The sequence below is a fragment of the Narcine bancroftii genome, chromosome 7 (assembly GCF_036971445.1).
Source record: "Narcine bancroftii isolate sNarBan1 chromosome 7, sNarBan1.hap1, whole genome shotgun sequence".
Taxonomy (NCBI): Eukaryota; Metazoa; Chordata; class Chondrichthyes; order Torpediniformes; family Narcinidae; genus Narcine; species Narcine bancroftii.
Window position 1 is genome coordinate 84559238 of NC_091475.1, and position 26762 is coordinate 84585999.

The window sequence follows — 26762 nt, forward strand, 5'->3', positions numbered from 1 at the left end:
AAATATGTATTAATAACAATTCAAAATATATCTAAATGCTTGTATTCTAAATAAGACCATTTATCAACAAAAAAGAATAATTATCATGTAAATTTTAAGTAATTTGTTCCATAACAATAGAAGTTTTCAATTCATTATGCCAATGTGCTATATTAATCTCTATATTATCCTTCCAAGTACTAGCTACACATTTACATGTTACTGATAACACTAAACGTACAAAAGCAATTTCAAATTTATCCAACCCCAGTCCCCTCAAAGAAACCATATCGCCCAACAAAAAAAATCGATGGATCTAATGGTAATTCAATTTTATATACTTTGTCCAAAACTACATTAATTCCTTCCCAAAATGGTTGTACTTTAATATAAGACCAAACAGCTTGTAAAAAAGTTCCAGTACATAAGCCACATCTAAAACAGGAAGCTGAATTACTAAACCCATATTTTTTCAATTTCTCTGGAGTCAGATATAATTGATGCAAAAAATTATAATTAACCATTCCATCTTACATTCGTCAATTTAGTTACACTATCATGACACACATCTGCCCAATCATCTTCAGGGAAAATAAATGCTAAATCGCTTTCCCATTTAAGTTTAGATTTTTCCCAGTCCGGTATATTCATATTATCCTGTAACAACTGATACATAACCGAAACATAACCCTTCTCTGGTATTGAAGAAATCAAAGATTCAAATCTTGTCAATATAGTTAAACTAATCTCTCTACTATAATTATCTTTTACCAAGGCTCTGAGTTGATAATACACAAACAAAGTATTTACAGATATAGCAAATCATTCCCTCAATTGATTAAAAGAAAAAACTGTCCTTCTTCAAAACAGTCCTGAATTGTCTTTATACCCTTAGAATCCTAACCCTTTATACAATTATTAAACATTGAAAAATAAATAAGCTGATTATTATATAATGGAGTTAAAATTGATAATTTTCCTATTTCTTTTAGTCCAGATCTTTAACAAATGTTTCAATACCAGCATATTACATTTCCGCAACAAATTCAAATTCCAACGAAATATAAATTGATGTACCTCAACTTCAGAAATACAAGCCATTTCCACTCTAGCCCAGCTAGAGGGTTGATCCAATTCCATCAATCTATCAATAAATTTCAACTGAGCTACTTCGTAATAATTTTGAAAATGTGGTAACTGAAGTCCACCTAACACATATTTCCTTGAAGTTTATGCAATGCCACTCGAGCTAATTTACCCTTCCATAAAAGCTCCTGCACTGCTCTATTCAAATCCTGAAAAAAACCTTTTGAAAGTGAACATAATATTGGCTGAAATAAATATTGAATTCAGGGAAAATATTCATTTTAATACAATTGACCCAACCAATTAAAGTTAATGGAAGATCTTTCCATTTAATCAAATCTGCTTTAATCCTTTTTAATATAGGAAAATAATTTAACTGATACAATAACTGATAATTCACATCTACGATCACACCCCAAATATTTAATTTTATCTGTCCACTTTAATTTTATAATATTTTTAAATTCTGAACAATCACCTACACCAATTGGTAAAACTTCACTTTGGTAAAACTTCACTTTTATCCCAATTAACTTTGTATCTGGATAATTCTCCAAATTTCAACTGCTTCAACGACTGCTTCCGGTTCTGTCAAATACATCAAAACATCATCTGCAAATAAATTAATCTTGTATTCTTCATTCATAACCTTCATTCCTCTAATCTCATCATTCTGCCTAATAGTCTGAGCCAACGGTTTAATAGGCAATGCAAACAAGGCTGGTGACAATGGGCAGCCCTGCCTAGTTGAGCGAGTCAACTTAAATGGTAAAGAAACCTGACCATTTGTCACCACCCTAGCAATCAGGCTTGTATATAAAGCTTTAATCCAACCAATATAAGAAGGGCCGAATTTAAACTTTCTAACACCTTAAATAAAAAAAAATCCAATTCAACCCTATCAAAAGCCTTTTCTGCATCTAATGCTGTCGATATGCATTGACCAATCAAAGAATATTATCTGATGCACTCCTTAATAAAACCTGTTTGGTCACATGTATCAACTTAGGTAGATACTTAGCCAGTCTATGAGCTAACACTTTTGCTATAATTTTATAATCTACATTTAGTAGGGAAATAGGCCTGTATGAAGCTACTTTTAATGGATGTCTATCTTTTTTCGGAATAACAGTAATTAAAGCGCTCAAACAAGAATCCAGCAACACCTGATCTTCAGTAACTTGTTGTAACACACCTCCAAATACAGTAAATAAATCATCATAAAAATTTTTATAAAATTCCACAGAAAATCCGACTTTCCATTTGGCATTCCCTATATGGCTTCCTTAATTTAAAAATCTGTAAATGGAGATTCCAGTTCCTGAACATCTTCCTCTCCTAATACTGGTAACATTAATTTGGATAAGTAAGATTCAATAGTACCATTATCCTGCTTCCCCTCAGAAGTATATAATTTTTGATAAAATGTATAAAATTGATCATTAATTTCCTGAGGTTTATAGGTAATTATTGAATTTTTTTTGACAGCATTAATAGTTTGTGATACCTGTTCAGTTTTCAATTGCCACGCAAGTACCTTATGAGCTCACTCTCCCAGTTCATAATAAAATTGTTTAGATCGATTAATTAAATGCTCAAATTGCTAAGTTTGTAATGTATTGTAACGTAATTTCAACTTTGCTAATGCAGCCTTTTTGTCTTCTGTCACCTCCATCTGAAAATCTTTGTCTAACTCAGCAATTTGTTTCTCCAACATTAAACTTTTTGCCATATATTGTTTCTTAACTTTCGTAGAATAACTAATAATCTGATCTCTCAACTAAGCTTTCAAGGCATCCCATAATACAAAATGACTCTCCGTGGAATTAACATTCTCAGTCAAAAATAAAGAAGTCTGTTCTTTAACAATGGTAACAAACTGGTTTTTTCAATAATATCACATTAAACCTCCATCTCTAAGACAAACTTACTACTTCCGAACTTTCACAAGAAAAAAATAATAACGAATGGTCTGATATAACCCTACTTTTATATTTAGCTTGCAATACTCTACCCTGTAAATGTGCTGATACCAAGAAAAAAATCTATTCTAGAAAGCAAATCATGTCGTGAAGAATAAAAAGAAAAATCTTTCTCCGTAGGATTGACCCATCTCCAAATGTCCACCAAATTTAAATCTTTCTTGAAGGCGCAAATTTGTGTCGCCATCTTTAATTTCCTTATACTTTTTGGATTTCTATCCAATAAAGGGTCCAAAACACAATTAAAATCTCCCCCAACTAAAATATTTTCATTTGCTTGAGATAACAATAAAAAACCTCCTGAAATAAATCGTTCATCATCTATGTTAGGTGCATAAAGATTAAGTCAAGTTCAAGATTCAGCAAAAATTTTACAGTTCACCCGTAAAACTCTCCCAGGATTTCCCTCTAATGATTCCAATTCACATTGCAAATTCTTATGAATCAGTATCGCTACCCCTCTCGCCTTAGAATTAAAAGAAGAAAACACATGACCAACCCAATCTCTCTTCAATTTCAAGTGTTATTTTTCAGTCAAATGTGTTTCTTGCAAAAAGACAATATCAATTTTCATTTTTCTTTATATAAGCCAATACCCGCTTTCGCTTAATTGGATTATTTAATCCCTGAACATTAAAAGTTGCTAAATTCAAGGTAGACATTCTTACTAACTGTTAGTATATTTACACACTATAAAGTAATGCCCACCCTATAAATCTTCAAAATCACAACCCCCCCCACCCCCCAATAAACACAAAAGAAAAAAAAGGGAGAGAATTTTTTTCCACCCAAAAAAAAACACCCAAAGGTAGTAACACCCTAAAAATCCGGTGTGTGGTAAACCCACAAGTGGCAGATGACTACCAAAGCTTTCAGTGCCATCCACTCACCGCCCCCCCCACCCCTAGCTGGACTGATATACATTATTTAAATAAACACAATCAAATATAATAGATACATTCAGCCCAATGATTTCAGAACCAATGATTGTTCTAGGTCCTCAATGTCAAGAAGACTGTGTCAGCTCTTTCTTTCCATTCTTAACATTCTTTCCATTCCCATTCCCATTTACCCTCCTCTTGGCAGACGACGGAGAAGACCAACCATTTCTTCGCAATTCTGGCAATGAATTAGCAAAAGTCAAAGCATCATGATCATTTTCAAAAAATTGGGATTGAAAATTTCCATAAAAACTTTCAACACTGCAGGATAGCGAAAGGCAAACTTATAACTCTTCCGTCATAATACTTCTTTAGCCGAATTAAATTCCAGTCTCATCCTCCTGGGTAAATTCCAACAAAGCAGGTTCCTCTTCTTCCTCAGACACAATGGGTCCTTTTCCTGTGCGGCTGCGGGTCTGGATACCCAAGGACGGCACACCAACATCGTTGGGCCGCCGCCGTTCGGGCTCCCCCACAGCCCACACCTTCTCCAGAAGTTCACGCACCCGCGAGGCACCACGCATCCCCCGATGCTACACTGCACGTCCCCGCCACCAGACAACATCGCGGGCTCGTGGGGTCCTCTATTGGTCAGGCCACCCGCATGCCTAGCTTCACGGACACGCGAATCGGCAACAGCCGAACTCACCAATAGGCTGGCGCCACCTTGTGGATGCAGGGTCGGCGCCGATGTCATATTCAGCCGGGCAGGAGTTCTCTGAGGTTTGGAGGCTCCCAATGACAACTCCGTGGATTCAACTGTGCAGGTAGGCCTCAGTTCTTCTACACTTTTATAAGGTAGTTTTTTCTGAAGTTGAGCTTTTGATTTTTTCACATTAGTAGCCATACTAAGTCACTTTTATTCAAAAGGCTGTAAATATTATTTTTAAACACTTTTGTCATTTTTTAAATCGGGTATTTAAAAATCTAGCTGGGGAAAGGTGGAATTGCATGTCTTTCTATGCCATCTCGCCTCGCCCCTCCCGACACCCAGGAATTTGAATTTCTTGACCCTCTCCACTATTGAGTCCTCGATGAGGTCTGGGTCATGTTTCCCCAACTTCCTCCTGGTCCATAACTATCTCCTTTGCTTTGCTAAGAATGGGTACGGTTGTTGGTGTGACACCACTCAGAGCTGATCTATCTCCCTCCTGTGCACTTCCTCATTGTCTTTTATGATTCTGTCAACAACTGTGGTGTCATCGGCAAATTTGTTGATACCATTGGAATTGGGTCTGGCCACACAGTCATGGATGTGTAATAAGTAGAGCAGTGGGCTAAGCACTGCATATATGTTTAATGGATATGTATGTTTAAGTAAATTGTTATATTTTAGTTCAGTTGTCACAAGAGCTTCAATTGCACATCAAATTGCTTGTGAACTGCCTGGGTCAGAATTAAGGGAATTTGCTGTTTTATTCTTGTTAAATTACAATAATAGTTAATGGTGGAAAGCATTCAATACTCAGCAATAGATGTAAAAAACACAGATAAACATTGAATTGTGATTCTTATATGTACACAAAGTAAAACTCCCAGTATTCAGCACCTCTTGGGATTGGTAGATGCTGGGCAAGTGAATTTTCCGGTTGCTTGAGAATACGTGTTGTGTATATTGGTAAACTAACTGCTCGGGGGTGCCAATATTAAACTTTCTTTTTTATTACCTATTTATATTCCATGATTTTTTTTTGCTATTTGCTTGAGGCTGCAAGTTGCTTGAATCCTGTATAATGGGAATTTAACTGTGTATATAAATTTCTGGTCGAAGTATTTGTAAAAAAAAATTAAATCTAGTCAATTATTGTTCCTTTGAATCAGAATTTTTCGTCATGAACAAGTCATGAAATTCAGTGTTTTGTGGAAGAATCACAGTGCAAACATTCATATTATAGCCATCTTATGACATTATTATTTAAAACAAATAAAAAAAGTAGAGCATGAAAAGTAAGGCTTTCTTATTCAGGAATCTGATGGCAGCAGGGAATAAGCTGTCCTTGTGCTATTGAGTGCTCATCTTTAGGCTCCTGTACCTTTTTCCTGATGTTAGCAGAATGAAGAGGACATGGCCTGGGTGGTGAAGGTCTGAGGATAGAGGCTGCTTTTTTAAAACACCGGCACATGTAGATGTCCTCCATGGATTGTTGTCTGGTGCCTGAGGTGTCGCACGCCAAGTTAACACCCCTCTGCCGTTTACTCTTGTCCTGAGAATTAACACCTCCATACCAGGCATTGATAGAACCAGCCAGAATGCTCTCCACGGTACACCTGTAGAAGTTTGAGACTCTTCGGTGACATACTGAATCCAAATGTTAATTTGTTTGTTGAGCAGTAAAATTTGATATCCAACCACTGGATTAGTTGAGCAGTTAATATCGTGAAAATAAACAAAAAAATTAAGATATTACAAATGGTAACTGAAAACAAAAGGTGGTGACCTACTGAGTTCTTCTGGGGCTTTTTATTGGTTGTAATGTATTGGATTTAAGCTTTTTAGCATAAGGAAAGGGAGCAGGTTAAGAAACAGCTTATTTTGTTTATATATGGACAGTCAGATATTTTGACAGTTGCACATTTATACTGTCAGATGCCCTGTTAACCTATAATATTATCTTCATGTTTCCTTATCAGAACATTTGTGAATTCTCAGCAGGCACCTTTGCCTGTTGATTGGCATTAGAATCTTGCATCATTGAGGCAGAGTTCATTGATTTCTCAGTATTTAATGCAAGACAATTATTATGATCTATAATTTGTCGAATTGGTCAGAATAAAAAAAAACTGTGCAAAACCATTTGTAAAATGAAGAGTTAATTTCACAAAAGATACCCGAATTATTTTCCCGTATTTAATATTGGTGAAATGCGTATGGAGATCTGCTCAAGATTTCATATCTTTATTTTGCCAACAACATGGTGATTTTTTTTTTTGGAATAAATATTCAAATGTTGACAAATAATTTTTACTGGAAGTTTCTTCGCTGGTATGTTATATCAAACATACTGTGGTGGAACACTAATAATACGCACATTGTACAGGATGGCACACCCTGGATACTGTAACTTCTCCCCCTTAGGATCCGTAATAAAGGTGGTATTGCCCAATCTCCTCCCCCAGTACTGCCTTGAAATCGAGCCAACAGCATGCAAGATATGCCTGTAAGTTGGTAAAAATTAAAGCCTGTTGATCTTGACTTCTGCTCTGTTGGATCTAATTGATAGAGCTACAATTTAGTTGCTATACTTTCATGCTGGAAATTAACCCTAAGGATCCAGGGGCCTCCATAAAATTCGACTAGTGGCTTCTCTGCCTGAACCCCTTTATGAGCCGACACAATATTCGGAAAGAGGTGTCAACGCGAGAGACTTGGTGTTTGCACAGGGTAGCCACCATTTTTTCCAGATGATCAGTCACCATGAGGCTCCTGAAAGAGCAGTACCTGGCCCTTAAGAATGTAAACTATGCCAGATACCTCCTGGTATCTGGTGAGTCTGTTGATAAATACATTCGGGCCATGCGGGAGCTGGGGTGAGCTTGTGGCTGCATCAACGTGAGCTACCAGGAGGAGCTGATGAGGGATGAGTGTGGCCGGCTTCAGGTCTGACCGTATCAGACAAAGGCTCCTGGAGAAGGGCTATCATACCCTGGAGGACGTGGTCGATCTCACCAAATCACTGGAGACAGCCCAACAGGGTACAGAGGCTTACTCCACTGGCAATGTGGCAGCCACGTGGGGAGCACGGACACTGCCATCTTGGAATGCAGGGTCCCAAATAGCAGCCACTATCCCCGAGTACTCGAAGTGCTATCACTGTGGTCAGATGAAACATCCGTGAAACAGAATCGTGACCTGGAAAAAAAGGACACCACGCAAGAGTATACAGGTCCAAACCTTCCACCTGCAGCAGCTGTTGCCATCTTTGACCATGTCATTTCTGGCTCCACTTCCAGTTGTGGAGAACAGTGTGATGGGATCCTAGGGACGACGGCCTAGGTCGGTGTCAGTTCCGGCTTCACTTCTTGGGGTGACTGCATGTGAACCATGGGGGCAGGCATTTTAGGGGCGGACATCTTGGAGGTCGCTGACACACTCATATATTTACAGCGAATCAGACAACAAGCTGACACTGGCATCTGTCGTTCTGGACCAGAGCAGCCCAAGTGGATTGAGGTAAATGGCTGCATTATGAACTGCTGGTATGACAAGGAAAGCACCGAAAGCTTCATACACCCGGGTACTGTACAGCGCTCCCTCACAGTGACCCCAGTCCAGTGTAACATTTTGTTAGCCTCCAAGTCCCACTCAAATAAAATCCGAGGTAGCTCATCCACAACTCTGTGCAGACTTCCAGTGCCAACTTAATTCTGAAAGAATGAGGCCCCACCCTTCCCTTACTGTCTGTAATAACCAACTTTTAAATCACCCGCTGTCACCCTGAATACAGCCAATCAGCAACCCAAACACCACCCACTGCTTACAACCTGTGGTCTGTCCACCCTCCAGGGTCCCATTGCCCCCCACTCCCACCCCTCTCATTTGAAAACCTCACTCCTGACTGTAAGCTTGTTGCCACTAAGAGCAGGCAAAGCAGCCCTGGGGACAAGGCCTTTATCAAGGCTGAGGTTAAACAATTCCTGGCTGAGGGCTTTATAGAGCCCAGCACCAGCTCTTGGCGAGCACAGGTGGTGGTGCTTAAGAGCAGAGAGAAGCACAGGATGATCATAGACTGCAGCCAGACCATCAACGTTCACCCTCTTGGACGCTTATCCCCTCCCCCGCATAGCAGATTTGGTGAACGAGATTGGCTAGTACCAGGTCTTTTCCACCATCGAACATCAGTATATCACCAGCTCTCGATCGGTCCAGAGAACAACCCATACACGGCATTTGAGGTGGGCAGAAGCTGCTACCATTTCCTCAGGGACCCCTTTGGAATCATGAATGTTATTTGGTCGTCCAGAGGGAGATGGACCAAATGGTAGACACCTATGGCCATGACCTGCAGGTCTGCAATGCTAACCTGCAAAATTTCCTAAAGACAGCTAAAGCCCTAAACGTATAACCAGAAGAAATGCGTGTCTGCACTTCACGTCAGGCTATACTAGGGTGCGTGATGGAGGATGGAGTTATTGAAATTGACCCTGAGTGCATGTGGCCTCTGCTGGAATTCCCACTCCCCCATAGCTTTAAGTCCCTGATAAGGTGCCTGGGGTTCTTTTAATTATTATGCACAATGAGCCCCTAATTAAGTGGACAAAGCCTGCCCCCTGGTTAAAAGCTACCACCTTTACCCTGTCAGAAGAAGCCCAAGCTACCTTCATTCGCTTCAAAGGCAACATTGCCAAGGCAGTGATGCACGCCGTGGACGAGTCCATCCCATTCCAGGTGGAGAACGATGCGTCCGACTTCACCCTGGCTGCCATGCTGAACCAAGTGGGCAGGCTGGTGACATTTCAACTCTGGCACTCAGCCATTGAGAAAGAGGCCCTAGGCCATAGTGGAACCTGTGTGCCATTGGAGGCATTAACTGGCCAAAAAATCGTTCACCCTGCTGACTGACCAATGTGCAGACACATTTATGTTTAACAACAAACAAACAAACAGCTGGGAAAAATAAAGAATGATCCTGATGTGGAGAATTAAACTGTCCACCCTCAACTATGAGATATTGTACTGGCCCAGGAAGCTTAATGAGCCTCCCAATGCCCTGTCCTAGGATACTTATGCCAATGTGCAAGTAGATCACCTCCAAGCCCTTCACAAAACCCTCTGCCACCCCGGGGTCATCAGGCTCTATCACTTTGTGTGAGCCTGCAACCTCTGGGCAGCTGCTCAGTCTACCCAGAGTGCAAGCCACACTTCTACTGGCTGAAGAAAGCTACCTGATCAAGGCCACCCACCCCTTCGAACGTCTATGTATGGATTTCAAGGATCCCCTTCTTTCCATTCCCATCCTCTGTCCAAATATGCCCACGGCCACAGTTATTAAGTCCCTGCGTAATCCCTTCATGGCTTTCGGATACCACAGCTACATCTACTGTCTTGGGGTCCTCATTCATGAGCGAGAAGCTGCCCCAATACCTGCTGGTCAAAGGCATAGCCACAAGCTGGGCTACCAGCTATAATCTCTGAGGGAATGGCCAGGTGGCATCATTTGGAGGGCATTCCTCCTGGCCCTCAACTCAAAAGGGCTGCCTGTCTCCCAGTGGCAAGAGGTCCTCCCAGAGGTGCTCCACACCACCATGTCCCACATGTGTAATGCAACAAATGCTACCTTGCATGAGAAATTATTCTCCTTCCCCGGGAGGTCAGCGTTAGGAACCACTCTACCAGTCTGGCTGATGACCCCGGGGCCTGTGCTACTCTGGAGACACCAGAACCCAAAAGCAGACCCCCCTGATCGAGAAGGTCCACCTGCTCCACGCAAATCCCCAGTATGCCTATGTTCAGTTCCAGGATGGGCAGAGAGACACTGTCTCTGTCTGGGACCTGGCACATCAGGAGTCCCCACGGTTAACCGACCAGCACCCCGCCCTCACCCTATGATTACCAGGGACACGGTCGGGTATTGGACCCCACCATTGGCACCGGTTGCACTGTCCCAACCCCAACCCACAACGCGCACAATCCACCCCCAACTGATTCTGTTCAGTCATCCGAATCACAGCTGGTCACCTAGAGCACTGCACAGGAGTCGGCAGCTACACCACACCCAGCATTGTGATGGTCTGTTCGACGGACAAAACCACCGAACAGGCTGGGCCTGTAAATAGACTCTGACACTTCACCCCGCCGGACTTTGTTTGAAAAGAAGGGGTGAATGTGGTGGAACATTGTAATACATGTTTTGTACTGGTTGGCCTCCTTCAATACGGTAACTCCTCCCCCTTAGGATTCCTAATAAAGGCGATATCGCCCAATCCCCTCCCTCAGTACTGCCTTGTAATCGGACCAACAGCATGCAAGATATGCCCATATTTATAGCGATTAAAGCCTTTTAATCTCGACTTCTGGCGGGTCAAAATGATAGTGTTACACATACCTCATTGTGAGATTCCTTAGCCATTGCTGCCTTCAGTTTATTTAATTAGAAAGAAAAAGAGAAAATTTTTACAGCAGGCAGCTGAAAGGATAAATATTATTTTGTAGAAGTGTTCAAAATTAAATTTGATGTTTGAGCCTCAATTTTGGCTATTTGTTGGATTGGCTTTATTCAATATAGCATTAATTTTCTAAATAATTGCTTCCTTTTAGAAATATTTTTTCAGAAAGATTTGTATGTGTATACTGATCTCAGGCATTGTGATGGACAGATGGACAGGCTCAGCTCAACAAGCGCTTGCTCACTGCCTCCAGCCCCCACGCCTCATTCAATTTGCTCGGGAGGGCCCGCACTTGTCAAACAAAGGCTCAGTGTGACGCCTGATCACAGAGGCCAAACACATGCTCAAAGCTGGCAATTGATCGTACCATCGGCGTGTACTACAAACATGACCTTTGCGCTGTTGTGGGGAGGGGGGTGGGGCGCCATGGTCAGCCTTCTCACCGGGGGAAGTGAGCAGTGGTGGCATCTCCAGAAAGCACAGGCCACCTGAGGGGGTAGGTGGTCTGCGAAGCTGAGGGCTGGGACAGCACAGCTCCTCCTCGGGCTTCTTGAAGCTGGGCGAGTAGCTAGCAACTTGCTCAATTTCAACTTCACATATGAGATCTGGGAGATATTTTTGATCCAATTTTTGGGACAAAAAAAGTGGGTCTTATTTGCTGTCAAATACAGTCATTTTTTCACATTAGTCCCTTAAAATCTGTTTTGAGAGCAATTGCAGACACTTAGCCCTGCATTTCCAGATAAATCAAAACTCATTAGCAGGTTAATTATATTTGCTTTCTTAAATTAATCCTTTAAAATTAAAAGAAAAACTGAAATTATATTTGCTGTAGTAAACGGAATCTTTAAAAATTAAAAGTCAAACTGAAATGTTTCTGTTACAAATACAACCTCTTGCAATCAGATCTCTCTCTTCATTGTGGGAGGAGTAGGGAGTAGCTAGTTACAGAAGGAGAGGGAAAGGTTAACATAATGGACCTAATAGATCAATAAGAAACACGTTGAGGAGAGTTTTGAATGGATGCATTCTCAGCTCTCTTTAGCTGTTGCGTTGCCTCTCGGTCAAGGAAACTTGGTCAACTAACGTTAATTCTAAAAATGGAGATCCGATGCACATTAAAGCATTTAAATGAGTGACCCATGCTTATTCCCATCCTTCAATTAGTCATAAATAGATTAGTTTGAGGGGATTTGGTTTTGGGTTGGAGAGTGTATGCAAATATTTACATCCTAACTGATGACCATATTTGAGGCTTGAAATTTTCATTTATGACATTAACGATGCATAAGTTCAAATATATTCATCTAAAAAATCCAATCATTTAACATTATTCCTGGAGTTTTATTTGCATTGCAAAATTTGTTATTATGTCATGAATTTCTAATGGAAAAAATGTAGTAAATTGCATTTAGTTTTATCCAATTTTAATGTTCGAACTTGGTTAAAGAATCTGGCATAACTTTATAAATAGAATGTCCTGGAGGTATCATGTCACTGTTAGCATTCAGCACTTTATTTGGGAAAGGAGCACTGCAAGACTCTGAAGGGAATGACACCGCAGACTGAGATTTGGTTCAGGAGAGCATCCATTATAAATCCTTCCGCAATTTAATGCTTCCGATACGTGGGCTATAATATCGTGGTCCATTAAACATTCCAATTTACATTTCTGCCCAATTTTTTTTTTAAATTGTAGAAACACAAGAGACTGTAGATGCTAAAATATGAAACGAAAAACAAACAACTGGTATTCTGTTACAAGCCCAGAGGACCCCAAAACCCAGCAGCAATAGTATTCTCTAAGGCAAATGATTACTTAAACAAAAGTTGCTTTTAATTATCTCAAAGCATGAAAACAAAATCACACTTTAACATCACTATTAACTTAACTAACCTAACTTAACCCCCTTCTAATCTTAAACACATGTGTATGTAATGCGTGTGTAAGTTTAGAAAAGTTCTTCGATTCACAGTCCAATCTCACTTCTCATTCTTCCAAGTTTACTGGTTGCAGGCAATTCTTATACTGTGCGCAGAATTTAACATTTATGAAGTTCACCAGGCTTTGGTGCTTGAAAGGTAAATGGTTACCGCTCAGGAAGGTTCTTGTCAGTTTTCAGAGAAAGATTTGTTGTTTGCTGGACACCCACAATTGATTCCTGTTAATCAGCCACTTCAGTGTCTTGCCAAAGAAACTTGCCCCATCATGGTTTTCCAGATGGTAACTTCTTTCTTTCAGGTGACCACACAGTTCCTTTTTATTTCTCTTATTTCAAGTGGAAGATTAGGCAGCCAGTCCTCTCCTCTTGCATGAACCACAAGGGTTTTGACCAGGCTTTTCTGACCAGCACTCATAACCCGTCTTCAAAAATGGGGTTTTTCCACAAGCTTTCCAGCTTGTCCTGTCCCAGTTCCAGCTTTTGCTGCTGACTGTAAAGCTGCAGAACTGATCTCTCTCTCTCTCTTTCAGATAAAAGCCTGTTTGACTCCCTCCCTGCTTGAAAAAACCACATGACCGTCCTAGAACAGCAAGCAGCACTTCCAGACAGCCTGCAACTCTGAATCTATTCCTCCGAGTTCTTTCATCTGTTGCTTTTCAAAACAACAATCCATTGGTGAAGTCTCTTGGGCACTATCCAAAGCTTTTACAGAGACTCTTGGAGCCGCCTGTCTAGCTTGAGCAGAGCTCCACTATTTTAAATGAGATCTGTTTTGAAATGTTTGGATGTGACCTACTCTAAAAAACCTGCCCAAATTTATTTCCCAAAATCATATCTATAATCTGTCACAATTCCAAGAGATCGGATATACAAGAATTTAGATAGTATTACAAGCCCAAAGGACACCCAAAACCCAGCAGCAATAGACATTCACCAAGACAAGTGGCTTTCAAAACAAAAGTTATTTTTAATCAACTTCAAACATGAAGATAAAACCAAACGTTAACTTAACTCTATACTTAACTAACCCAAATTAACCCCCTTCTAATTCAAAGTGCATGTGTATGCAATGTGTGTGTAAATCCAAGAAAAGTTCTTTGGTTCAATCTCACTTCTTCCAAGTTCTCTGGTTGCAGGCAATCACCATACTGTGCACAGAATATAACATGTATAAAGTTCACCAGGCTTGGTGCTTGAAAGGTAAATGTTTACCACTCAGGAAGGTTCTTGTAGGGTTTGCAGAGAGAGTTATTTGTTGCTCCAGGATTTCCACAACTGAGGTACCACCACTAGTCACCCCAGGTCTTGCTGATGAAACTTGCCCCATCAGGGTCTTCTAGATGCTAACCTCTTTCTTCAAGCTACCACAGAGTTCCATTCCTTTCTCTATTTCAAGAGAAACATCTGACAGATAGCACTTCCAGCCATCTACTGCTCTGGAACTTGCTTTCATCAGTTTCAAACAATTTTCCCTGGATTGCACTTTTTAGTTACCAGAGATCTTGCAATGTGAATTCTTCAGTCTTTCAAACAAGATCTGTTTTAAAATGTGTTCTAAATCTTATAAATTGTCCCCAAATATTAATATTGTTACAATAGTCTGGGACTTATTAGGGATAGTCAACATGGTTTCTGCATGGAAGGTTGTGTTTAACCAGTCCTGTAAAGATTTTCAAAGGGCTTGTCAATAAAGTTGATGAAGGAAAGGCTGTGGTTGTTATCCTCATGGACTTTAGTAATGCCCACATGGGAGGTTAGTCAGGAAGGTACAGTTGCTGAGTATTCATGATGAGGTTGTAAACTGGATTCAACATTAACTTTCCAGAAGTCAAGAGAGTGGTAGCGGATGATTGCATCTCATCCTGGAGGCCTATGACTAGTCGTATGCTTTGGGGATCAGTTGAGGCTCCATTGTTGTAGTTCATCTGTGTCAATGACCTGGATGATAATATGGTAAATTGGGTCAGCAAGTTTGCAGATAACACAAAGATTGGAGGTGTAATGTAGAACAAGGAAGGCTTTCAAATCATGAAGAGGGATCTGTACCAGCTTGGAAAATGAGCTGCTAAATGGTAGATGGAATATAATGCAGACAAGGGGTGAAGTGTTGCACTTTGGAAGGACAAACCAAGGTAGGACATGCACAGTAAAGGGTAGGGCACTGAAAAGACTGGTAGAACAGAGGGATCTGGGACATAGTTCCCTGAAAGTGGTGTCACAAGTAGACAGAGAAGTAAAGAGAGCTTTTTGCATATTGGCCTTCATAAATCAAAGTATTGAATATAGGTGTTTGGATGTTATGGTAAAGTTGTATAAGACATCGGCGAGGCCAAATTTAGAGTATTGCATGCATTTTTGGTCAACTAACTGCAGGAAAGATATCAATAAGATCGAAAGCATGCAGAGATTTATTAGGATGTTGTCCGGACTTCAGGAACTATGTTACGGAGAAAGGTTAAAGAGGTTAGGACTTTATTCCCTGGAACGTGGAAGAATGAGGAAAGATTTGATAGAGGTCTATAAAATTATTAGGGGTATAGATGGAGTAATTGCAAATAAGCTTTTTCCACTGATGTTAGGTGAGATCCAAACCAGAGGATGTGGGTTAAGGGTGAAAGGGGAAAGGTTTAAGAGGCACATTATGCAGAACTTCTTCATGGAGAGTAGTGAAACAAGCTGACAACTGAAGTGGTGAAACATGGGCTCAGTTTTAAATTTTAAGAAAAGGTATGGACTGCATGCTGGTCAGTGGGACTAAGCAGAATAACAGTTTGGCACAGAACAGAAGGGCCTAAGGGACTCTTTCAGTGCTGCAGTGTTCTGGGGAAGGAGGAGGTAAATTAGTTTAAAGGTGAAAAGTGATCACATTGTTTAATCCCTGTAAATACCCATCATTATACAGTGTAGATTATTTTTATATCTGCCGAAAGGGAGAAAAACAGTAATTTTATGTAATTCCTCATGGCATGGCTTCGATTCATATGAAGGCAATTCAGATTTTTCATTCTATTTTGACATCAACACTGATCAGTTTTATTTTGAATATATCTTGGAGGTGCTTCAGAGAAGAGCAATGGTGTTGCTATTGCTAAAGAAAGGTTTGAGCAGGAAGACCAAGGAGTTATTATCTGACTGGGCAGCATGTTATAACTAGTGATGAACCAGTTAATTTTATTTTGACTGAAGTTGTTTGAGGTCAGACCTTTCCAATTGGTGCCCTGATGTGTTTGAGGATCACATGAATGTGCAATGTATTATTTTACCTGAAGGACATGAGATTGCTGCTCCTTCTGTACTTCAGTTAAGTTCTATATAAGGTTGTATGTGATAAAACTCCTAACATGGAGATTGATTGCATAATCCTATCATTCAGAGGAAAGAAATCTGTAGCAGAACAACAAACAGTGCTTAGGAGATTGCTTTATGTGTTGAAATGTTTTGAGAGGTTGGTCATGGCCAGAATTAACTCGTACATAAGTAAAGATATGGACACACTGCAATTCGCCTACCATCTCCACTCACTTCTGGATCACCTAGGCAATACAACGTGTACATCAGACTCCTATCCATCAAGTATAGCTCAGCTCTCAACATGCCCTCATTACTGATCCACAAGCTCCAACCTTGGGCCTCTACCCCCTCCTTGCAACTGGATCCTTGATTTTCTCATCAGAAGACCACAGTCATTATGAATTGGAGACAACAGCTCCTCCTCACAGATGATCCATACAGGCACACTGCAAGGATGCTTGCTTAGCCCACTGCTCTACTTGCTCCACACCAATCGCTCCATGGCTAGGCACAACTAAAATGTCATCCATAATTTGCCAATGACACCATGGTCATTGGTAAAATCACAGACGGCAATGAGGAACCAGGCAGGAGGGAGATGGATCAGCTAATTGAGTGGTGTCGCAACCACAACCGTGCACTCAACATTAGCAAAACCAAAGAGCTGAATGTGGACTTCAGGAGGGGAAAATCAAGAGAACACAAACCAGTCCTCATTAAGGGGTTTGCAGTGGTAATGGTCAAGAATTTCAAATTCCTAGGCGTTCACATCTCTGAAGATCCATCCCGAGGCCTCCATGTCAAGAAGGCTTGCCAGCCATTATACTTCGTGAAGAGTTTAAGGTGCTTTGTTATGTCACCAAAGACACTTGCAAATTTCCTCAGTTGTACCATGGAAAACATTCTGGTTGGTTGCATCACTGTCTGGTACAGAAGTGGAAATGCAAAGGTCTGGGGAAAAAAAAACTACAAAGGATGTGAACACTGTCAGTGCCATCATGGGCATCAGTCTTCACTTCATCAAGAACATCTGCAAGAGGCAGTGTCTTAAGAAAGCAGCCTCTATCCTCAAGGAGCCTCAGTATGCTGACCATGCCTTCTTCACAGTGCTACCATCAGGAAGGAGGTGCAGTAGTCTGAAGACAAACACCTAGCAGCACAAGGACAGCATCTTCCCTTCTGCCTTCAGATTCTCAATTAACAATGAACCACAGACACTACATCAGTTTCTCTTACTTTTGCACTAATTCATTTATTTTGAAATGTCTTATAGCAATATTTGCACTGTAATCCTGCCACAAAACACAAATTTTGTGATGTTCATGACAATAAATTCTGATTCCGATTTACTCTTTCCTGTTGCACCAATGCCTCAAAGCCACTGGGGGAATCAACTACAAACTAGTTCTGGTTAAAACTTACTCATTGCAGTGCTCCAGATTTCCAAGGATTTTATCAATCATTTCTGATTGTTCTCCAGTTGAGGAATGGACGTGATAGCTTACCAAATATATTTTCAGTATTAAGATTCAAATGAAGAGAAGACCAAGGCTGTTGGATCCAGGCTGTAAATTTGGGATCAAACAGAATGATTATTCCAGATAGAGGCAGTTCAATGCCAATGAGCAAATTCTTCAACAAATGAAATCATCAAGGAGGGGGCAGAGGCCCAAGGTTGGAGCTTGTGGATCAGTAATGAGGGCATGTTGAGAGCTGAGCTGTACTTGATGGATAGGAGTCTGATGTACACGTTGTATTGCCTAGGTGATCCAGAAGTGAGTGGAGATGGTAGGCGAATTGCAGTGTGTCCATATCTTTACTTATGTACGAGTTAATTCTGGCCATGACCAACCTCTCAGAACATTTCAACACATAAGATCTCCAATTCATAATGACTGTGGTCTTCTGATGAGAAGTTCCACTTCTAGAACTATTTGTGTGGAATGATGTTGCAAAAGAAATCAATTTATTGGAAACAGTTTATTTTAGATCCTTACTTCAGGATGGTTTAACATCTACTCTGCTGTGCATATGAATAGACAAGACAACAGAATATTTCCTGTCCAGTGATACTACTTGTTTCAGAGGTCAGCATGATGGCTACACCCAAAAGTACTTGAACATCAATTTCTCAGCATTATTTGCCTCTAACCATTATTATTTGATTAAAAATGTCTGTTTTGATAAGTACATAGCAAAATGTAGTGTCTGTATTAAAACTATCTATATTTTATTAAAATTTTTATGAAATTAGATTTTTTTTGTCCAAAGCAATAATTAAAACGTTTTTTACCCAATATATACAAACTGCTATAAAAATTCACAATATAGATTCTTGGCCTCCTTCCCTTACCTTACAGCAACCTCTCCATTTTTATTTTGCAAATGTGTTTTCCACCCATCTTTATAATCTCTCTGAATAAAAATCCCAATTTGTAGTTAGTTTGCAATGAACTTCCTCGATAGTAGGAGGAGACATCTCAGACTCATTTCACGTATGTCAGTGAAATAAACATTTCAGCCTATCTAGTTTAGCTGTTTTAAGGGTGGCACGTTTGGCGCAACACCTTTACAAAGCCAGCAATTAGGACCGGATCGGGGTTGGAAACCTGCGCTGTCTGTAAGGAGTTTGTACATTTTCTCACGGGGAGAATGCGTGGGTTTCCTCTGGGGGCTCTGGTTTCCTCCCACTGTTCAAAAATGTATCGGGATGTAGGTTAATTGGGGGTAAGCATGGACTTGTGGGCGAAAATGGCCTGTTACCATGCTGTATGTTTAAATAGAAATAATATGATCAATATGCCAGAAATAGGAAAACATTAGGCCAGTAAGGCAACCGAATTTGCACTTTGTTTTGCATTGGAAGTATATCAGCAAGTGTTCGGAAATGGTTTGTAAGCCTACTTGAGCAGCTCTGAATATATATCTTAATTTTTGTACATTTTCATACCAACAAAAAAAATCAAAATAAAACACTAATTGTATTGCAATCAGCTACCATATCTTGTAATATATATAATTTGTACACACGCAAAGAACATAGAACTTGCCCTAATGAAATTCTAATGATAAATGTGTTCACTTTTGAAGGTTTCTTAAACCTTTCATTGCCATATTTCATCCTTTGTTTCATCATAGCATGTTCTACATTAAATAATTTACCATTGTTTCAGGTATTTGTAGCTTTTATATTATTTCATGTAGAAATGTCTCATTATTGTGAAGAATATTTGTGCATCTAAGTAAAATTTGCAAACTATTTCCTAAGATGTCTGTCTGATATCCTTCCAAATCAAATGTAAAACAATGATCTATTTAAATGGAATATTTATCTGCCAGTGATGTATTAGTACTGAATGAAATGATATATCTGGCTCTGATAATGCTGTCAGTGCCAATTTATAGAGATAACTTACACATAAGTTATTCCTTAATTATGTTGCTGTCATCGTAATATTTTGGTCTTGGTATTTCTGAAAAATGTTTCATGTAGAACTGCCAACTTTTCCCTCTCTACCTATGAGGAAGCCCCAGACTCCTGCGCAAATCATCTCCTGGGAAATGAAGAGCGAGACCTCAGTTTTGCATTGATAAATTAGATGATTCTAATGTTGAGAAGTTTAGACCATCTCTTTGCAGACATGTTTGTTATGTCTTCTCAACTAAAGAAAGGTTGAAGCACCTTTGCATATTTTTCTTCTCAAAATCTGTGTGGATTCAAGCAACTTGAGTTGCATCTTCTGGTTCCACAACACTCTCGACATTTGTTGATGACCCCAACCTGTGCAGCTTTGATATAAAAGTATACCAAGTATTTTCCTAATGCAGGAGAGAAGAGAGAAACCTGTTAAACAGAAACCTGGGAGCTAGTTCTCCTCTGTTTCCTGAAGAAACTCAGCAGGTCAAATTGTGTGCTTTACATAGCAAAGATAAAGATACATAGCCCACGTTTCAGGCATGAGCCCTTCATCAAGATGTGAGAAAATACCTTGATGAAGGGCTCAAGCCCAAACTGTTGGTTATACATCCTTACCTGTATCACATAAAGTACACTGACCTACTGAGTTTCTCCAGCATTGTGTTTTTACTTCAATCACTTTGGGTTCATTTGCAGACTGCATTTGCTCTTTCCATCAGTTTCTGTGGAAAACAAAATGTGCAAATACAAACAATGGAGCCATTTTGTATAAAACTATAAAGAGTCAAACAGGAGAGAAAGCAGATACTGTGATTATAGTGCCATACACAAAAGTGCTGAAGAAACTCAACAGCATCTAAAAGACGCAAAGTTCTGTTGGGCTCGGGCCTAAGTGTTGGTTACGCTTTATTTCCTATAAATGCTGCATGTCCTGCTGAGTTTCTCCAGCACTTTGAGAATAACAGAACGAGTCTCTTGGTTTTATTTCTCTATATCCTCCGCAAATCCACTGAGTACTGGGAGAGTTGCCAAATAAACTCTAGGCTTTTTGACTTTTGGCATCAACGCAGTTCCATAAATTATCCAGCATTTGGGGAGCTTTGATTTTGATTTTCATGCACTCTCCCTTGAGTGTTGGATCAACCCAGCTTTGTCCTTTAGTTGGAAAGATTGGCGGTTTAGTTCCTTATTATCAGCAAATGTTCTGTGGTGAAACCTTAGAGGTTATGGAGAGAATCTTGTTGATTTTCTCAATTGCCTGAGATTCATTCCCACAGGATGCTTCAAAAGGATGTGTTGCATGACAATTCAGACACATGAGCATGCCTGCTGCCCCTGGACTCATGAAGTGGGCCCTGGACTCGTGAGGTGGGCTCTGGAGGAACCTTGGACCCAAAGCATAGGGGCTTGGTGGATCAGGGTTGGGTTTGGACTTTGTAAGTCAGACTATCCTTGAAGATAGGGCAGCATGGTTAGTGTAGTGGTTGGCGCAATGCTGTTACACTGCCAGTGTTCAAATCCCTGTGTCTGCGTGGGTTTCCCCTGGATGCTCTGTTTTCCTCCCACATTTCAAAATGTACCAGGGGTTGAAGGTTAATTGGGCAGTACGGGCTCGTGGGCCAAAAGAGCTTGATACCATGCTGTATGCCTACATTTAAATTCAAATAAATTTAAAAGTTGGGAAGGGAGGGGAGATTAGTATGTGGAATGTTGCAGAGAGCGTATAATTTTTTGGGAGGGAGGGTGGTTGGAGATTTAGGACTTGCAGTACATAAGGGAAGATTGAAGATAATTTGAAGATTCATATAATGACGAGAAAGGGTTTTCTCCTTCCAGCTTCCATTGTTGGTGTGGCAGGAATAAGACCACGTTGTCTGAGGAATCCCCAATGCTGGGTGCCCCAGGACAGCATGGCACACCTTCCCTTGGTATTGCTCTAATCCCATATGGTGGAACGTGTCCTCTCAAATTTCAGGATTGGGGTAATCCAATGTGAGAATGGGTCATCAACCTGTTCTGCTCTGGGTTCAATTGCACAGTGTGGTGAGAAATCAGTTCTACAAATGAATTGTTTGGCAAGTTGGCACAAACTTTTTTTAAATCAGACATTGCTGTGGTGAACTCACAAATATTGACTTCCATGCCAGCTTTTCTTTTAAAGCAAGAAAAACAACACTAAGTATCCATGACCGAGTCCCAAAGAATAATGGATAGTGAAATCTCCACCTCAGTTCACTTGTTCGCAAATAAAAAGAATTGGGGGGGATAGGACATAGAACATTCCAGCATTGTGCAGGTCTTTCAGCCCAGAATGTTGTGCTGAACTATGTAAACCTACTCATCAATGTAAACCTTCCTTACCTCATGCCCATAACCCTCCATTTTATCTTGCAACCATGTGCCTATCCTAGTCTATTTTAACTATCCCTTTTGTACCCAGTTCCCACCAATTTGGATAATATTCCTAAATGAAAATAATGCTTGTCTGAAAAAGATTTGAAAACCCAAGCATAACATGACAGGTCAAGTTTGTTGTCACTCTTGATGACTTGCTTTGGTTTGGGGTAGGTGGGTGGGGGGGGGTGGGGAGGGGGGCAGGTAAACTATATATGAATGCAGCAGACAGAAATAACTTGTAATGCTTGAATGGAAATACCTAACTAAGATTCAGACCCTGCCATAGTGCTCAAAAAGCCTTTCATTTATACTGCTTGTACAGTGAGTGTGTCCCTCAGGTTAAGATGACTGCAACAGGCCCTTCTGCCCATTGAGTCTGTAGTGGCCATCAAACCACACATTAACACCAATCCTACATTTATCCCAATTTTAAAAATTCTCCCCATATTCTCAGAAATTCCCCTCATATTACAGTGGTTAATCAACCTTCCAATCTACACGTGATGAGGGAGGACATCAGAAGACTGAATGGAAATCCTCATGGTCACAGGCAATAGTCAGGATTAGGATTGAACCTGGGTCCTGTGTTATTATGCATGTAAGTAAGAACTATATTTTCCAGCATGCAATGTGTGGTTGGGCAGAAACGGGGGTTGAAGCAGCTCAAGGAAAATAAAGTTGATTAAGTGTTAAACCCACATAAGTTCGTTCTTCTGAAAGAACAAGATAACATGGTGTCAGAAATGTCTGAGTGAGTAAGAGAAGACAATAGTTCATAAGCATTGATGCGTTAAGTTCTCCCACACTGATGTTGTTTACCGGCAATCTTGCTGATATTTGGAAACACCAAGCAGCAATTCAGCCTTTATTTAGAAGCTGGTGGAATGGGAGAGACGAATGGAAAATGGAAAGTGTCTATGTTTCTGCATGCGATGGGTGAAGATGCCTTGGACACCTATAACAGTTTTCAAATTGAGGAGGCAGCTTTCAGTTTGCACACTCTGATGACAAAATTTGAGGAGTATTTTGTTCCAAGTAAAAACATCGCATTTGAGAGATTCAAGTTTTCCTGCTATGACCAGAAACAAGGTATGAGCTTTGACCAATACTTAGCCGAGCTTCACACACTGAGTAAGTCCTTTGAACTTGGAGACGTGAAAAATTCACTCATAAAAGACAGAATAGTTTGTGTGAAGAAAGATTTGGCTCTGGAAAAGACTTTGAATATGCATAGGGGAACAGAGACCACATGAACACAAACTAAGGAGTGTACAGGATGGACCCAACAGTGCATGCGATGAAAACAGAGCACCAGGAGTTTCTCAAAGCAAAGTGGTAAGCTCAAACAGCAAATGCAGCAGGTGTGGAGGTCGACATATTCCAAAAATGTGCCCTGCCTATGGAAAGTCAGGCCATAAATGTGGGAAGAAGAATCATTTTGCAAAGTGGTGCAAAGCAGGGGTACCAAGAAAAGGGTATGCGCAGGTGGACGAAGAAATGAAGGAATTCATCTACAGACTGTTGTTGGCAAAATGGAATAGATCGTTCCAGTGACTGAATGAGACAATAATTCCATTTAAGATCAACATTAGAGCCCAGGTGAACCTGTTATCTATGAACGATTACAAGACCCTCACTGTAAAGGGCAAGATTTATCCTGTGAAATTACCTGACAGGCCACACTGGAGAGAAGGTTCCAGTAAAAGGGGGCTGTTTGGTAACCTTCAAAGACAAAGGGCGGCATTTAAGGTTTCAGCTGCTGGCTATAGAAAGGAGAGTACAGCCAATATTAGGTCTGTGTGGATGTAAAGAGCTCGACCTGGTGAAAAGAGTTTTCACCGTGGCTTTGCAGACTGAAGATAAGCACACAACACTCATGGAAGGAAGGATAACTACATTGGAGAAGAGATACCTTAACGTACAAAGAGAATCAACCTCATTACATGACGTGAATGACAAACTGGAAAGTGAGTTGGTAAATAAGGATGCCTTCTTATGCCAGCGAGAAGAGAAAAATAGACAGTTACATGAATGTCTGGAATTTTTTGAACATAAACTGCAGCAAACAATGAAACGAGCAGAAATATTACCAGAAGTAGAAGTTGAACTTGCCCAGCAAATTGCAGTTCTAACAAAGGCTGAAGAGCGGCCTGGCAGTGTAGAAGAGCACAATAGGTGACTGTCAGACACAGTGGACAGATTGTTAACAGAGCCTAATGGGTGACTTCAGCTGCATCTAAAAGAAAGAATTAGAGGATAAGAATATATCAATACAAGAATCTGAACTCTTAAGAAAATAACCTGAAGAGTCTCTTCATGATAAAGATTTGGAAAATGAAAACCATCTTCTTACAACTACAAAGCTTAAAGGAGCCACCACACTGAATTGGCAGCAACTGTGGCAAAAACTGTGAAACCTGGAATGAAGCTCACAGAGTTGTATAATGGATATGTTGATGCTTGAGATCAATTGCTATTATCAAAAAAAAAGGAAAATAAGGGAGTGAATAAATATTTGGATGAAATTATGGAAGAGGTGGAGATGAAAGCTCTGAAGAATATGAGCATGTACAAAAATCTGTGGCAAATATCTCGCTGTTTACAAAAATGCAATGACGAGGCTAATAACCATGTGTCATTACTCAACAGGAGGCATTTTCAGGTGGCAAAAATCCCCGATGTAAAGCCACATATTATGCCCATATGCGGCTGTCGGGAGACCACTTGAAAGCGCAGGAGACGCATGCTAGGCAAACTTTGTAACCCTCCAGAAGAATAATCGCCGGAGCACTGAGGTCACCCCAGACACATGAATGCAGCCACCTGAAAGCAGCTGCTAAGAGGTTGACAGTCAGCTGGCAAGCGCCTGACAGCCCCCCCTCCCAGTTGCCCTTGCCCCCGGCACAGGACGACAGGGCAGGAGCAGCCAGTGCGGGCTGTCAGTGTGGGAGTGTCCCCACTCTGATCCCGCTGCCCTGCTCTCACCCCACAGCTCTATATCAGACCCCGCACTGTGGGGCAGTCGGGGCAGGCTGTCAGCACAGGGATAGCCCACGTCAGCCGCTCCACAGTGTAGGGACTGATATATGACTGTGGGGAGAGAGCGGGGCAGCGGGATCAGTGTGGGGACGTCCCGCTCTGATAGCCCACGCCAGCTGACCCTGCTCTGACAGCCAGCCATACCAATCCTGACAGCTCAAAGGGACAGGAGCCGGAGTGCGCTGTGAGGCACCTCCCGTGCAGCTGTCCCTTTCAGATGGCCAGCGCTGCACTTTCAGCGCTGCTACCTGAACGACCATTCCACAGGTCTGAATTCGCTTCTGCAGGCATATTCTTGGTGGAGAATGCACCCGAAGAAGCCAAGGGAGAATCAGAGATGCAAAATATAACTGTAAGATCTTTTACAGCAGAATAGGGTGCTTTTGATGGAACTAGAAGATGTGCGAGAAAATCATATTTTACGTGATGATGAAGTTATTTCTGCTGACATAGCAGTTCCTCTGAAGTGATTTCTCAGCATCGGGTCACCTATCGTAATGTTAGGGAACTGCAACAGCAAAATCAACAGCTACTGGTGACTGTGAACTTGCTGATAAACAGGAACCTCTTCGTGGATTTCTGAACATCAGCTGAATCTTGCGGATACCCTGAATGAACTTGAATTATTTTGTGAAGCCAGAAGTCTTAAGATGAAACTGATGGAAAGAGACTGACCACGGATTGAAAACACTTTTGTTATATAGATATCATATCGTGTTTGTGTTTTGTTTTTTTTTTAAAGGGGAAAGATGTGTTATTATTGTGCAAATAAGAACTAAATATCCCAGCATGCAATGCATGCAATTGGGCGGAAACTGGAAGTGATATAGAACGGGGGTTGTGGCTAGATGTCAGTTGAAGTAGCTCAAGGAAAATAAAGTTGGTTAAGAGTTAAACACAAGTAAAGTAGTTCTTCTTGAAAAAACAAGCATAACAGGTCCGAGGTTCTGTGAGGCAGTGGCTCTAGAAGCTGCAACACTGTGCAGCCAGATTTGTGCGCTCTGTCAGTGTTGCGTTGTCCTTGGCAACTTTCCACTGATAATGCACAGGGTTATAGAGCCAGTTCTCCTAAAACTGGACTAATAAAGGCCTGTGTTTTAGGTTATTAGAAGACATAATTGTGCAACAAAACATTGGGAATTTATGACACATTGTTGCTAAAAGCTCTTTACCTTAAACTACCTTCCAAACTTGGAAAAATTAAATAGGGTGAATGTTTCAGCTGTATGAACTCCCTCTTGAGTCGAAGGCTGAGTGTGGATGGGGTTTTAGTATCCAACCGTCTCACCACTGTTGGTCCATGAGACAGGCCATTGCTGTAGCCTATAAGTCTCTGGATTCAGGGCTTTTGGAAGTGTTTGTGGCCAATTTCCGGTTATTTAGAATGTGGCAGGGATGCTTTTGCCGATGGATCAAAGGCTGAATGCAGCACATTATTTCTGTCAATCATGGTGATACGTTTTGTTGCCACGGAGACTTTGACTCATCCAGCTAATAGCAGTGCTCCAATGTGCAAATGAAAAACAAAATCTGCTTTAAGATACAAACAAGCACTTTCCTGCACGCCTGAAGATATTCTTAT

At 40.8% G+C, this 26762-nt stretch overlaps 2 protein-coding genes across 6 annotated transcripts in view; one reads left to right on the forward strand and one right to left on the reverse strand.

The window, feature by feature from the left end:
* The window catches only part of LOC138739094 (Krueppel-like factor 12), a 302609-nt gene that overhangs the window by 139173 nt on the left and 136674 nt on the right, over positions 1-26762 (forward strand). The window lies entirely within an intron of this gene.
* The window catches only part of LOC138739095 (uncharacterized), a 161155-nt gene continuing 148470 nt past the window's right edge, over positions 14078-26762 (reverse strand). The window contains exon 4 of the mRNA XM_069890569.1: positions 14078-14973. The gene's annotated coding sequence lies outside the window, so the exon portion shown is untranslated. The remainder of the gene's footprint in view (positions 14974-26762) is intronic.